Raw genomic sequence first — 13,287 nt, forward strand, 5'->3', positions numbered from 1 at the left:
TATATCTCTTTTCTTTCCTGAATCCAGGACTTTAATAAAACTTTCATGACACCTAAGCAAACAACGTGCATGTAGTCCAATGGAAAGGTTTTAATCATATCTATTGGCAGTTTTTCTAGCTCGATCTGACTTTTTATCTTATGATGTTCATCGTAATTCCTTAGACGGAAATCGATATCTGTTCGAAGAGGCTGACATTGGTAGGGAAACACTGTTCGAGCATATTTTCTTTCACCTCTTTGTATACATTTTGTGCAACAACTGTAGCCTGAATGCCCTTTAACTCCAAGTAACATTGCCCTGGCTGGAGCATCACAGATAAATGCACGGCAGTTGATACTATATATTTTATTTTTGTAAACAAATTTATTTTGCAATAACTCCACGAGTTCTTCAACAAACTGTTGTAGGTATTCATGAACGTTTTCCGGATGAGAATGGCCACAAAAAAAAACAACTACGAAAACGTCTTCCGTGTTATTAATATTAACCAAAATCGGCCAAACACTCTTCAGTGAACTTTTTGATATTGGAACGCCATCAATATTCAAATTTAGGTCCAAGATGGATAATTCCTGTTTGTGGATACGTACGAAGTCGGTAAGACTATCTTTTAGGCCATAATGCACATATTCTGCATTTGACATTATCACTGTGGGCGGATCTTTTGGCGTACGCTTCAATGTCCTTACGTCCAATGGCAAACCTTCTACCTTACGACTCAAGATTCCAAGCAACTCATTCCCAGCTGCATGACTTATATTGTACTTCACAAGCCAAGTACCTAGTTCCTCATCAAAGGGGCGCAAATCATTTTCTGCAGAAGAGCTATCTTCACTTGAAGAATCGAAATTGGCCATGGACCTATGGGCAACCGGTGCCTGTAGGGATTCAACATTACGGCCATTTTCTTGGTTTTCAGGCACATAAACATTCCGGTCCATTAACATATTTATGATTTCTTCGCATTGCCTCTTGTCACTCTTTAATCTTTTCAACCGCGACATAACATTCACTTATTTCTTGGCACTACCTATCTTTTTATTAATTTACCTTAATTATTTTATTATTTTCACTGCTGTGCACAACTTTATTTCACGTTTTATCTTAATAAATTCACATTTGCTTCGTCTTTTTCAAAGCAAACGGTAATTCTCTGCATTTTTTTTGAAAACATTTGCAGCTAGCTTGCATAAATAATTGAATTATAAATGTGTGCTCAAAATGCTTACAAAAGATTTGTTTTGTTAAGCTTATTATAAGTATAAACTTATAAACACTTACAAAACGCTTATTTTAAAAACATAACGTTAACTAAATACCCAAACCGCTTATTTAATGCTTATAAGAGTAAGTTTACTGTAAGTTATTTTTAAAAACACTTACAAAAATGCTTATTGGGTATGTTTAGATCAACGCTCATATACCATTCGCCCTATATTTTGCATGTATATATTCGCCTCGATAAGCGCTTACGATTTACTATTGCATCGTAAAATGTACTTCTATGTAGAAATTATCCCGTGCATGCAAAAAACCAGAATTTTTCTTTCAACAAACCGGAAAAATAGCCAAAAATAATCAACAAAATCAAAAATAATCGAAAAAATCAAACTGATTGTTTTTGAATACGTTTGATTATTTTTGATTTTTTTAATTTTTTTCTAATGGTAATCAATTAGTAATTGCTTTTTTCGGAAAACAATTGAAATAATCACTGGCCATTAAAATAGGCATCTAATTAATTGATTGAAGCCACCGTGGTGTGATGGTAGCGTGCTCCGCCTGTCACACCGTATGCCCTGGGTTCGCACCCCGGGCAAAGCAACATCAAAATTTTACAAATTAGGTTTTTCAAATTAGAAGAACATTTTTTTAAGCGGGGTTGGGCAATTCCAAAATGGTTTGAAGCTTTTAAAAGGTAATAAAATGTTCTATAAACTGTGCATATAACACTTTTGCTAGGCCCTGCAGATTCAAAGATCCGTCGATTTTGTTGAATGAAAGCTTATTTTTTTGTAATAAAACAGAGCTTAGAGGGAAAAAACAAATCTACAAGAAAATAAGAATTTTTCGAGATCCTTCCTCGCAAGGTACAATTTTTTTTATATTTTTACAAAAAAAATGGAAAAAATCCGTAATGATTGCTCGTTATCTTTGAATCTGCAGGTCCTAGCAAAAAGTGTTGTACGCACAGTTTATAGAAAATTTTATTACCTTTTAAAAGCTTCAAACCCTTTTGGAATTGCTCAATTCGTTCTTTAGATATATATGACTAAGTGGACCCAATTTTTTTTTTTTTTTTTTGAAAACACCCGTTATTCGTAAATATCTCAAAAACGTTACCATAGAATTAAAAATGACCAGGGGTGATTTTACATAGGAATTTCATAATGGCGTCTCTGGTGCTTTTTGGCTGTAAACCAGTGTAATTAGCAACGTCATGTTCCTTTACATATGCATGTAGGCGTGACACAAATATGGCCCTACGAGGTGGCACAGCAGACACCTGCGTAGGAGTAGTAGGTAGCACACCAGAAGATGGAGCTACTGTAAGAGAAGGGGCAGTTAACGCACTGGTTGACCTTGCGTTGTAGTTCGAACCAGTCAGTGACGTTTGATTGCTGGCAACCGCAACGATTGTACCCCCAGGAACCGCCAAAATATCAGTCACTGTGGTTGTAGGAGATAGAGAAACAGGTGGATGCGAAGGTAAAATTGGCGAGGCTAAAGAAATTAATGGTGGTGTCGAGAGGCCGATCGCTCAGAGGTACCGCTGCTGGTTAGAACGGTGTTAACACCGTCACAAATATCCGTAGATTTCGTAGAAAGCTCGGCCGACCGTTGAGGGGATTTCTGGGTAACATTAGTCATGAAAACTTTATATGGTGGTTTCAGATCAGTCCGCGTAGTAGAAGGCTTTAAGACATGCTCTATATAATGTAGCACACACATTATTAGATATTAACTAACCTTTTTTTTAAGCTCTTTTTGCACTTATCTCTACACCGCGCACAACCTACACTCAAACATTATAACCAACCCGAAAAATTAAGAAAAGTTAAAATAAAGGAATTGGTTTATTTAAATACGTTGCAATTACACGCCAAGAAGACTGTATCTGTCAAAGGTTTACAAATTGTATTTTATGTTTATATATGAACGTATAGGTGTGGTGTGACAACTTATGTGTGTGAATGTGTTAGTGTTAGTGTGTGGTTTGTTAAGTGGGTGGCAGAGTTGCATCTGCCAGTGTGCCGGTGTGGTAGGTGGTCACGCTCGCTTAGCCATCCCGACCCCCTAGGCGAGTTATCAGCCTAGCAGTCTCTGTAGCTGCTGCAGCGTTTCCACCAGATTAATAAGCCCGGTTGGTTGGGCGACGAGTGCGTTGCTGTGCTGGATGCCAATGAGTTTCTGGTGCTGGAAAGCGATACCGGGCGTGGTGTATCTGCGGCCGTTGTCGCACGATGTTGCGTGTGTTTCTTTTAGGTGGTGCCACGGGGACGTTGCGCCTCGCCGGGTGATGTAATAGAGTATGGTGCGGCCTGTCGCATAGTTGGCACAGGCCGATGGAGGTGCATGCTTCCGTGGCATGCCATAGTGCCAACCAATTAAGGCAATAGCCATGCGCTTGTGCCACTTGCTGCCGTTGCGTTTGTTGCATGTCCCCAAATATTGCACATCGGCATAGCGCGTGTGGACGGCAACTCAGTGGGCAAGGCACGCCATGTGCCGCCACTGGATCGCTAACCGGAGCCGGAGATGCGGCCAGTGTATCGGCCCTTGGTGATATCCGGCGAGACGTTGCGCTCGGTGGGGCTGATGCCCTGGTAGAAGAAGCAAGCTTTACGAGCAGTCGAATTAGTATACCGTTTTGCGTACGTGGTCAACTACTCGGATGTGACCGTCGGAGCCGAAATCTACAATTTGGATGTGGCCGAGCCGCCATTCTGTGGAAGGGAGACATTCGTCATGATTTAAGACGCATTCTCCAATCTTTCGGCCTCTTGTGTATTTTTCCATCGGTATTGTTTATGGTGGTCTTTTAGATATTCCTCCTTCCATCGGCGACTGAATTCGTGATTGATAATCTTGATTCGTTCCCATCGGTTTATTGGGGAAAGTGAGTCGAAATCTGGTTTGGGTGTAGCCAGAAGTAGAGCCCCTCTCAGAAAATACCCTGGAGTTAGGGCTGTAAATTCGGGGGATCTTGCGAGAGAGTTGAGGGCGGCCGTGAGTTAGGTACGGCTTCGACTCGAATTAAGAGCGTGGTAAATTCTTCAAACGTAAATTTATGATTGCCAGCGATACGTTTTAACACTACAGTGCCATTATCACTAACAGAGAAACTATTTTCAGTTAAACGTTCAATTAATTGTTTCTTATTACCGGTAGATGGTAAGCCTGCCTCACGGCACTTCTTTTTCAATTCGCACACTTTCATATTTGTTAAAGGCATTATCGTTTTTGTTTTGATCACTTCTTTCGTAAAGTTGACAAATATAATGTTTTATCTTCTATTTTCGTTTCACACATATACTTTGGATTTGCGTTTCAAATGTTCGGAATTCAAATATATATGTGTTTATTTCGTTATATGTATGTACTATACGGCGTTTTATGCGCACGACGATTGCAGATACTACACAACGCTTAGTTCGGTTATATACACGTTTGGTTGTTTCTCGATTGTTCGGACTTCTTATTGGAATTTACATATATGCTCGTTTAGCATTTTATGTTCGGTTATCCAACAAGAACGTTTTGCGTTTGTGTTTGTGGCAACTATAGCGGCTGCTACCACTTATAACGGCACTTTTCAGCGGAGTCTCAAGCGTAAATTCACTAACCCCTTCTGAAATTGTCACTTACTTACGGTTTGACAATTAACGACGGAAACTAAACAATTATAAATAAATAAACGATAAACGATTTAGTTTTAATAACACGGTAGATTTATTCAATTAATTTTAAATAATCTTTTTAATTTTCGTATTCACGACGCGTACAACTTAGTCAGAATGCGATTTCAAACTCTTTCTCTTGTTAAATTCAGCGTTGTATTATGACGTATGAGTAGTTGCCAGATCGTGTGACACGTGTGATTTTATTCTTTGATCCGCGTTGTGAGAAACCAGAGTAAACCAGAATAAGTGCTCTTAATTTAAACAATTCGGTGCTCGATAGAGACAATTGTTGTAGGTAATAAAGTTTTGTTTTCATTTTTGGAATGAAGCGTTTTATGTTGGCTGATTTTGAGCAACATGGTTGCTGTTGGCAATTTTCGGGACTTCCCGTTTCGGGATTTTCAGACATACCTGTTGCAGCTAGTCCTGTCGTTCTTTTGGAGTTTGAGCTTTTTTGATTATTTTTATAATTGTTATTATGGAGCATCGAATGATGGATTCTTTGGCAATACGAGCAGCTGTATTGACTCGGACAACTCTGTAGCGAGTGACTACTTGATAGGCAGTTTGCGCAGAGTTTTTTAGTTCTGACTAAATTATTTCTGTCCTTTAAAGATACATTTTTTAACTTCTCGCAAGATCTTATGGAATGACCTCCGTTGCACGGTTTGCATGGCAAATACCTTCGTTGTTCTGAAGTGAACGATTGGTTTCTATTGAAACTCTTATTATTTGAATTACAGTTATTGACTTTGGGTTTAAAGAAGCTTTTGTTTTGCTTTTGTTGCATACTTTTCGGTTTTGTTGTTTTATTATCTACCCGTTCTGCGATTTCGAACTGGACGGTGAGGAAATCTTTCATTTGTTGCCACGTTGGGCATTTTGTTCGGGATGAGAGAGATTGCTCCCATAAAATGAATGATTTTTCTGGTAGTGTGGCAGCAGATGCCCGGCTGGTTGGTGTCCTCGTCAAAGCAAAATCTGACATCAACGCCATCCAAGAAATGCGTTGGACGAAGCAAGGAAGAAAGAAGATTAAAAATTGTGACATCTATTGAAGTGGCCATACAAATAAACACAGTTTCGGCGTCGGATTCGTGGTGGGAGAGAGACTTTGTCGCCAAGTGTTGGCGTTCACGCTTGTGAACGAACGTCTCGCCGCTATCCGAATAAAAGCAAACTTTTTTAATATATCATTCTTCTGCGCCCATGCGCCGACAGAAGAGAAATACGATGAGGGGAAAGACGCTTTTTTATGAACAATTATAACGCACATACGAGCGCTGCCCCGTCATGATATAAAAGTAGTGCTTGGCTACTATAACGCCAGGGTGGGCAAAGAAGGTGTTTTTGGCCCTGCAGTCGGAAAGTTCAGCCTACACAATGAAACTTCTCCTAATGGACTGAGGCTGATTGACTTAGCCGGTGCTCGAAACATGGTCATATCCAGCACGAGGTTCATGCATTAAAAGATACATCAAGCAACATGGCTTTCCCCTGACCGAAATACTTGCAATCAGATCGATCACGTTGTGATAGATGGACGGCATGCCTCTAGTGTTTTAGAGGTGCGCACGATCCGAGGACCTAACATCGACTCGGACCATTATCTCGTGGCAGCCAAAATACGCACCCGCCTCAGCGCGGCTAAAACCAAAGAACAAAAAACACAAGGAAAGCTAGACGTCGAAAAGCATCAATCACAACAGACTGCCAATGATTTCGCAACTCGGCTCTCACACCTGCTCTCTGAGAGCACAACTCATCCTGAAGGAATACAGGAGCAGTGGGAGCATATCTCCAAAGCACTTCGTACTGCCGTCGAGGAAAAAAATTGCTACCGGCTTGCAACCGAAAGAAAAGACCCTGCCTACAGGGCTGCGTTAAAAGCGAGCGCAACAAGAGGAGTGTGTGAACGCTACCGCGAGATAAAAAGGGAAGCGAGACGCCTTTTCAGGAAGAAAAAATCAGAGGCAGAAACGCGTGAGTGCAAGGAGCTTGAGCTTTTATCCACCAGGAATAACGCCCGAAAATTTTACCAAAAAATTCGGCGACAGACGGAAGGTTTTAAAACCGGGGCAAACTTCTGTAAGAACGAAAACGGCGGCCTTGTAACTGATGTCCAGGGAGTACTTAGATTATGGAGGGAACACTTCTTTACTCTCCTAAATAGAGACAATGATATACCGCACAGAGATGACGAACCCGATCGCACAATCGATGAGGATGGAACAAATGCCCCCCGCCGATTATGACGAAGTTAGAATAGCAATAACCAGATTGAAAAACAACAAGGCCGCGGGCGCTGATGGATTGCTTTCGGAGCTATTCACATACGACGGCAAGGAGTTGGTAAGGCGCATGCATTAGCTTCTTCGCAAAATATGGGCGGAAGAGTGCAGGCCTGACGATTGGAATCAAAGTGTTCTTTGCCCATTCCACGGAATCAGCATTCTGGTCCTGCCAAGTGTATTGTGCGAAAGAGTGAAGCCCACCTTGAATCAACTGACTGGACTTTATCAGTGCGGCTTAAGACCTAGTAAATCTATCACCGACCAGATTTTCAAAATGCGCCAAATCTTGGAAAAAACCTGCGAAAAAGGAATCGACACACGTTACCTCTTCGTCGATTTTAAAGCCGCCTTAGACAGCACGAAAATGAGCTGCCTATATGCCGCTATGTCTGAATTTAATTTCCCCGCAAAACTTATACGGCTGTGCAAAATGACGTTGAGCAACACCATCAGCTCAGCTAGAATTGGGAAGGACCTCTTCGAGCCGTTCGAAACTAAACAAGGTTTCAGACAGGGTGACCCCTATCGTGCGATTTCTTTAATTTGATGCTGGAGCAAATTATACTAGCTGCAGAACTTAACCGGTCTGGAATAATATTCTATAAAAGCGTGCAATTACGGGCGTATTCTGATGACATTTATATCATCGGCCTAGACATCCGCGCTGTTAGTTCTGCTTATGGTGATGGGGACAAATGTTTTGATGGTGAATGAGGACAAAACGAAGTACCTGCTGTCATCGAGCAAAGAGTCAGCACATATGCGCCTTGGCAACCAAGATTCTGTTGGCAGCCATAATTTCGAAATAGTAAATGACTTCGTTTATTTGGGAACCAGCATCAACACTAGTAACAATATCAGCTCTGAAATCCAGCGAAGAATCACTCTTGCTAGCTAAATGCTACTTTGGACTAGGTAGGCAATTGAAAGGTAAAGTCCTCTCTCGGCAATCGAAAATCATACTGTACAAGTCACTTATCGTACCCGTCCTGCTATATGGTGCAAAAGCATGGACCATGACACAGCAGATAAAGCGGGTCTGGGAGTGTTCGAGAGAAAAGTTCTTCGAAAGATTTATGAACCTCTACGCGTTGGCGATAGAGAGTACCGAAGAAGATTTACCGATGAGCTGTACGAGCTATACGCAGACGTCGACATAGTCCAGCGAATTAAAACGGAGCGGCTGCGCTGGCTAGGCCATGTTATGCGAATATAAGATGACGCTCCGGCCAAGAAAGTGTTTCTATCGGGCGGCCCCCAGGTGGACCAAGTGGAAAACGATTTAAACTCCCTTGGCGTGATCAATTGGCGCCGGTTGGCAGAGAGAAGGAGCGATTGGCACGCCTTGTTGGACGGCAGCACAAATATTTAACAGAATGTGGTCCCAGCTTTCAGTGGGAATATTTTGGGTTGCTATAACCGATAAACAGTTTGTAAACAGTTGCTAGTAATTTAAGAAATTTCTCGCTTGCTTCTTTTTGAGTTTTTGGCAAGTTCGTTAATGTGGTTGATTGTTTATCAACCAACACTCGTTCTTTTTCATATCTACTCTTAACGCTTCCCAAGCCAGATTAAAATTGTCGTCATTAAGTGCGAACTGTTTTACTATAGCCACTGCTTGACCTTTGGTTATTATTTCTTAAATGATATAATTTTTGGGCTTGTGATAACTTTGGGTAGTTTTTATACACGGCTGTAAACATGTCCCGGAAGGACGGCCATTGTTCATAACCCCCATGAAATACTTTGGTATCACATGCTGGCACTTTAAGTTATATGCCTGAACTTGCTTTGTTAATTTGTGTTTGGGCAGCTCTACTCGTTGAGGTGGAGTAGGTGCAGCAACAGGCTTTAAAAGTTTAAGTTGATCAGAAATCAAAGCCTTTGTGTCTTCATATTGGTCTAAGCAGTTTTCGTATTTCGAATAAGCCGAGGCTTTAAAATTTTCAGGTCATTCTGAATCATCGGTTTCGATGATTGCATCGTATGCAGTTTGGAGTCGTGTCCAAAATTTATCAAGGGATTTTTCTTTCAGCTCAAGAACCGATTTTGTATTCTCCTCTATAGGAATTAAGAAAAATCTAGTGCAGTATTTTATTATACTGTCACTTTCTGCAATATATTTTGCAGCTGAGAAATCTTTTATTTTTTTTGCTTTTGCTCCCTGTTTTAAGCGTGTAACTTCTGATTTGTCGTCATCACCCATTTTTGGAGGAATTAAAAGAGGCGTTTTAGGGTCAGTTGACATTTATTGTCGAAATAAATTTAAAGATATATTAATAGGTTTCCTTTTTTATTTTTTTGAGTTTTCTTCGCTTAAGGGGAAGTTGTGTATTATTCGCGTTTTCGTTTATTGGATTTTCAATAAGTTTATATAGGTTTATATATATATATATATATGTAGGTATATATTTATTGCTTTTATTTTGCTTGCGAGTGTATTTTCTAATCGGTTTTTAATAAATAACGCGCTAATAACGTTGTACGCGTTGGTTGATTTAATTCGAAATAATATTTCCTTACACTTTTTTGTATGCTTTTATAACCCAAATGTTCGTTGGGTTACCTAGCAAACAAATCAGGGTTTGCCTACGGATATATCGAGCCTTTACCGCCAAATTGGTGTAAGGGACAAATAACATATTATACAGGGGGAGGTTTTTTTTAATTATCTCTGTTAATAAGCAAAGAATTTGAACTACATTTTGTACACGGCCCTAGTTGTGCTCTAAGTACATAACGCAATCAATTTCAGTAGCTAAAATAAGTCGTAGTTGTGTTTTTTGTTACTTACATCAATTTCGCTGGCACACTCACCACCTGCTGCTGAAATGTTATGTTACTTACATCAAAATAATCATAAAGTTTTTTCACATATAAACTTTCATTTCATTCAAAGAACGTTACAGTATATTTTATAAAATTAAGAATAGTTCATTAAACGTAATTTAAGCATATCAGGGACCGTAAATAACAATTGCTAGCCAAAATTAAACAAAAAATCCGAAATTCACAAATTAACTTATTATTTGTTATTTAAAACCTAAAATGTATCTACCTTTTCAGTTTCAGGTAACTCATCTGTAATTGTTGCGCTTTGTTGCATATTTAAAAACTCATTGTGAAACTGTTTTGGTATAGCGCCATTTTCGCAAAGTTTTTTTAAATCGTTAAACTTTTTTAAAGAAATTTTCAAGGGCTTATCATACAGATAAAGGGGTCCTTCGTTTCTAATGGAAATATTGCGTTTGGATTGACGCATTGAAGCTAGATTGTATTCTTTTATCTGAGAGTTATTGCAGTATCCATGCTTTAAAGTCATAAGAGAGGAATCCTTTTGGAACATAGCAGATCGAAGAGAGTTAAATTCTATTTTGGTTGAGGTAGGGAACATAGTACGCGCAAAGTTTTTCCAGTCTTTGAAATCGGAATATTCCATTATTATACACTCGTAATTTTTTGGGTTAGATCTCGAATTGGAAATAACGGTATACCATTCGCTGGGAGCCCAAATATTTCTTTGGCGCGTAAATGACTCTATCGTACTATGAATAGAGTCGACTGGCATCATGGTATGGCCGGGTAACGGAAAGGTTATTTTTAGGGTTTTTATATTTATACAGGATTTAAAAAAAAAAGCGAACATAGCAAGCATGGCTCTGTTTCGATTTTGTCCTGCACAACTGTCACAGTAAAGGCTAATAAAGGTATACGTTCCTTTTTTATCAAGGAGTTTTAAGTACTTAAAAATTACTGTGCAAATCTCATTACATCCCCGTTTTCCGTCCTTTTCGCCCCACAAAAAGCAATAACCATTTCTTGTAACACTTTCATAAATGCTTTCTTGGTAGTAGGCGTATTTTCTCGAGTAAAACAAATTTACACTTTTTGAATGGGGCGTATTAAGAACCTTTTGTAAATCAAAGCTCGCACATACGAATGAAGAATTTGTTCGAGCTGGCTTTTGGTCATTTAAAAATAGTTGTTTTGACGTTTCTTTATCCTTAAGGTGCTTTTGAAATTCTTCCGTTTGCCTTAAAATAATCTGAGTTTCACTGTCCGAGTTCTTAAATTTTTCACATAAAGCACATTTATCTTTTTTGGGCATATGGAAGCCAATGTGAACGTCGGTATTAAAAATTTTTCTAAACACTCTTAAAGATAACTTAGATGATTCCTTATTAATGTGACTTAAATGACTTAAATAATACTTATACAGAGTTGATATGTTTTGGAATTCTGATGGTAAATAAAGTTTACTGCTTTTATTACGACAGTAATGTGAAGGTACAGCAGGCAACTGGGTAATAAAAGATTTCAAAAGTGCTACTTTATTTTCATCAGACTTATTGTGTGGTTTTAATTTTTTGTTAGCTTCTTTGGTTGTTTTGATTAGCATGTTTTGAGATACATTGAGAGTGTGAACAAAAAACTTTTGGCATACTTTTGCTTTTATATTATTAAAACTTATTGTGTACTCAAAACTCCACTTCCTTTTAGTACTTTCGGATTTTCTTCTTTTAATACACTTACGTGTCGTACATGAAAGTATCCAGTCCCGCTGCCTTATTTTATTCCCCATACCCCTGAAGTGCTCGTTTATTGCCACACGATCTGATTCCGTAAATTTGTCCGCACATGAGTTTCCACAATTTTTATTCAAACAGGGGTTCGGTTTAACGCCAGTGGATTTCCGACCCTTGTTTTGCGGTTTTTTTCATATAAGTTTTGACTTTTTAAAGCCCCTATTACCAACACACGTTTCATCATCAATGGAAATATTGGACTCACTTTCGCTATAGGGGACGAGAGCATGTATGTACATATATTTGCAAACTAAAGAAAACAACGATAAACTCATTTATTACTAAGCCCTAAATAGAAAAGTATAATTTTTCCTATTGCTTGCAGCCAAAATAATTACCTCTGGTTCAAAAGCTCCTTTATTCGCACAAAGAACTATTTATTATGTTATTTTATATATAACTTATCTCCGTGAAGCGCATTTAGTTTATTAGAATTAAATATTTTTTGCTGCAAGCAACAAAGCACACTAGATATTTTTAATGTAAGTAACAATGTGCGGTCATGGAAAAATATAAACAAAGTGTATTGCGCATTTACACCAAAATTGTTTCTGCTATAACTTTATAACGGTAAAACATAGAACTATGAAATTTTCGGAGATGACAGATCAGAACAAACATTATCGACTTCGATAATAAAAAAAAATCGATATTTTGTCCCTTACACCAATTCGGCGGTTAAGGCTCGATATATGTAAGTGAGATTCTTCACTTACTGTCTTTGTTTGGGATGTATGAACACAAGTTTGTGTGTTTGTCTATTAGTATACTGCAAACAATAGAACTGCTGTTGATAAACAATGGCCCGTAATCATAGACGAAATAAAATAGAGTTTTATTGGTTTAAACATGGTTTTAAATTAAATATCATTTTAATTCTGTTATATTCCACTTAAACACTATTTTATCTCTAAAAAAGTATTTTAAATTTAAAATGACATGAGCCCGATTTTAATTTTTTAACATAGGTTTTAAGTTGGTGGACTGCTGTCAAAAGCTGCGTAAAATTAAACAATTTGATATTTAAACGCGATGCACTTAAACCGAAGTGAAAAAAGGCTTCCCCGACAAGCAAATATACGTCAGGAGCTAATTTATTATACCTAGAATGCGTATTACCTATTATACCTAGAATGCGAAAATTACACAATCTTAAAATGTGCGATGGTTACTTGGCTCCACATATGCGAAATCTTTAATTAAGATTATTCCGCATTCAAAGATATTTGTGAGTTTTGATATTTTAGTATCTTTTGAGGAAAAAATAACATCCTATACTGATTTTGGCATTAAATTTAGAAATAACTATTCAATGGAAGGAATTATTTACCACAAGCGTCGATTTTTAATACATGTCAAAAAATTTCGGGAGAGGTGTCAAGTGACGCGTTTTAATTTCGGAAGCAATAATCCGAAGGCGGCAAAGTAATACTAGATATTTTTGCAAAAAAAAAAAAAATTTTTAGATGTTCATGTGGTTGATGTAATTTTGGTGATTTT

At 38.4% G+C, this 13,287-nt stretch overlaps 1 protein-coding gene and 1 pseudogene across 9 annotated transcripts in view; both read left to right on the forward strand.

The window, feature by feature from the left end:
- Obsc (Obscurin) overlaps positions 1-13,287 on the forward strand; it is a 2,548,720-nt gene that overhangs the window by 515,716 nt on the left and 2,019,717 nt on the right. The gene's annotated exons all lie outside the window — the stretch shown is intronic.
- On the forward strand, positions 5,557-7,162 carry LOC137247302 (uncharacterized; annotated as a pseudogene).

The sequence above is a fragment of the Eurosta solidaginis genome, chromosome 3, assembly GCF_040869045.1.
Source record: "Eurosta solidaginis isolate ZX-2024a chromosome 3, ASM4086904v1, whole genome shotgun sequence".
In the NCBI taxonomy this organism is placed as follows: domain Eukaryota; kingdom Metazoa; phylum Arthropoda; class Insecta; order Diptera; family Tephritidae; genus Eurosta; species Eurosta solidaginis.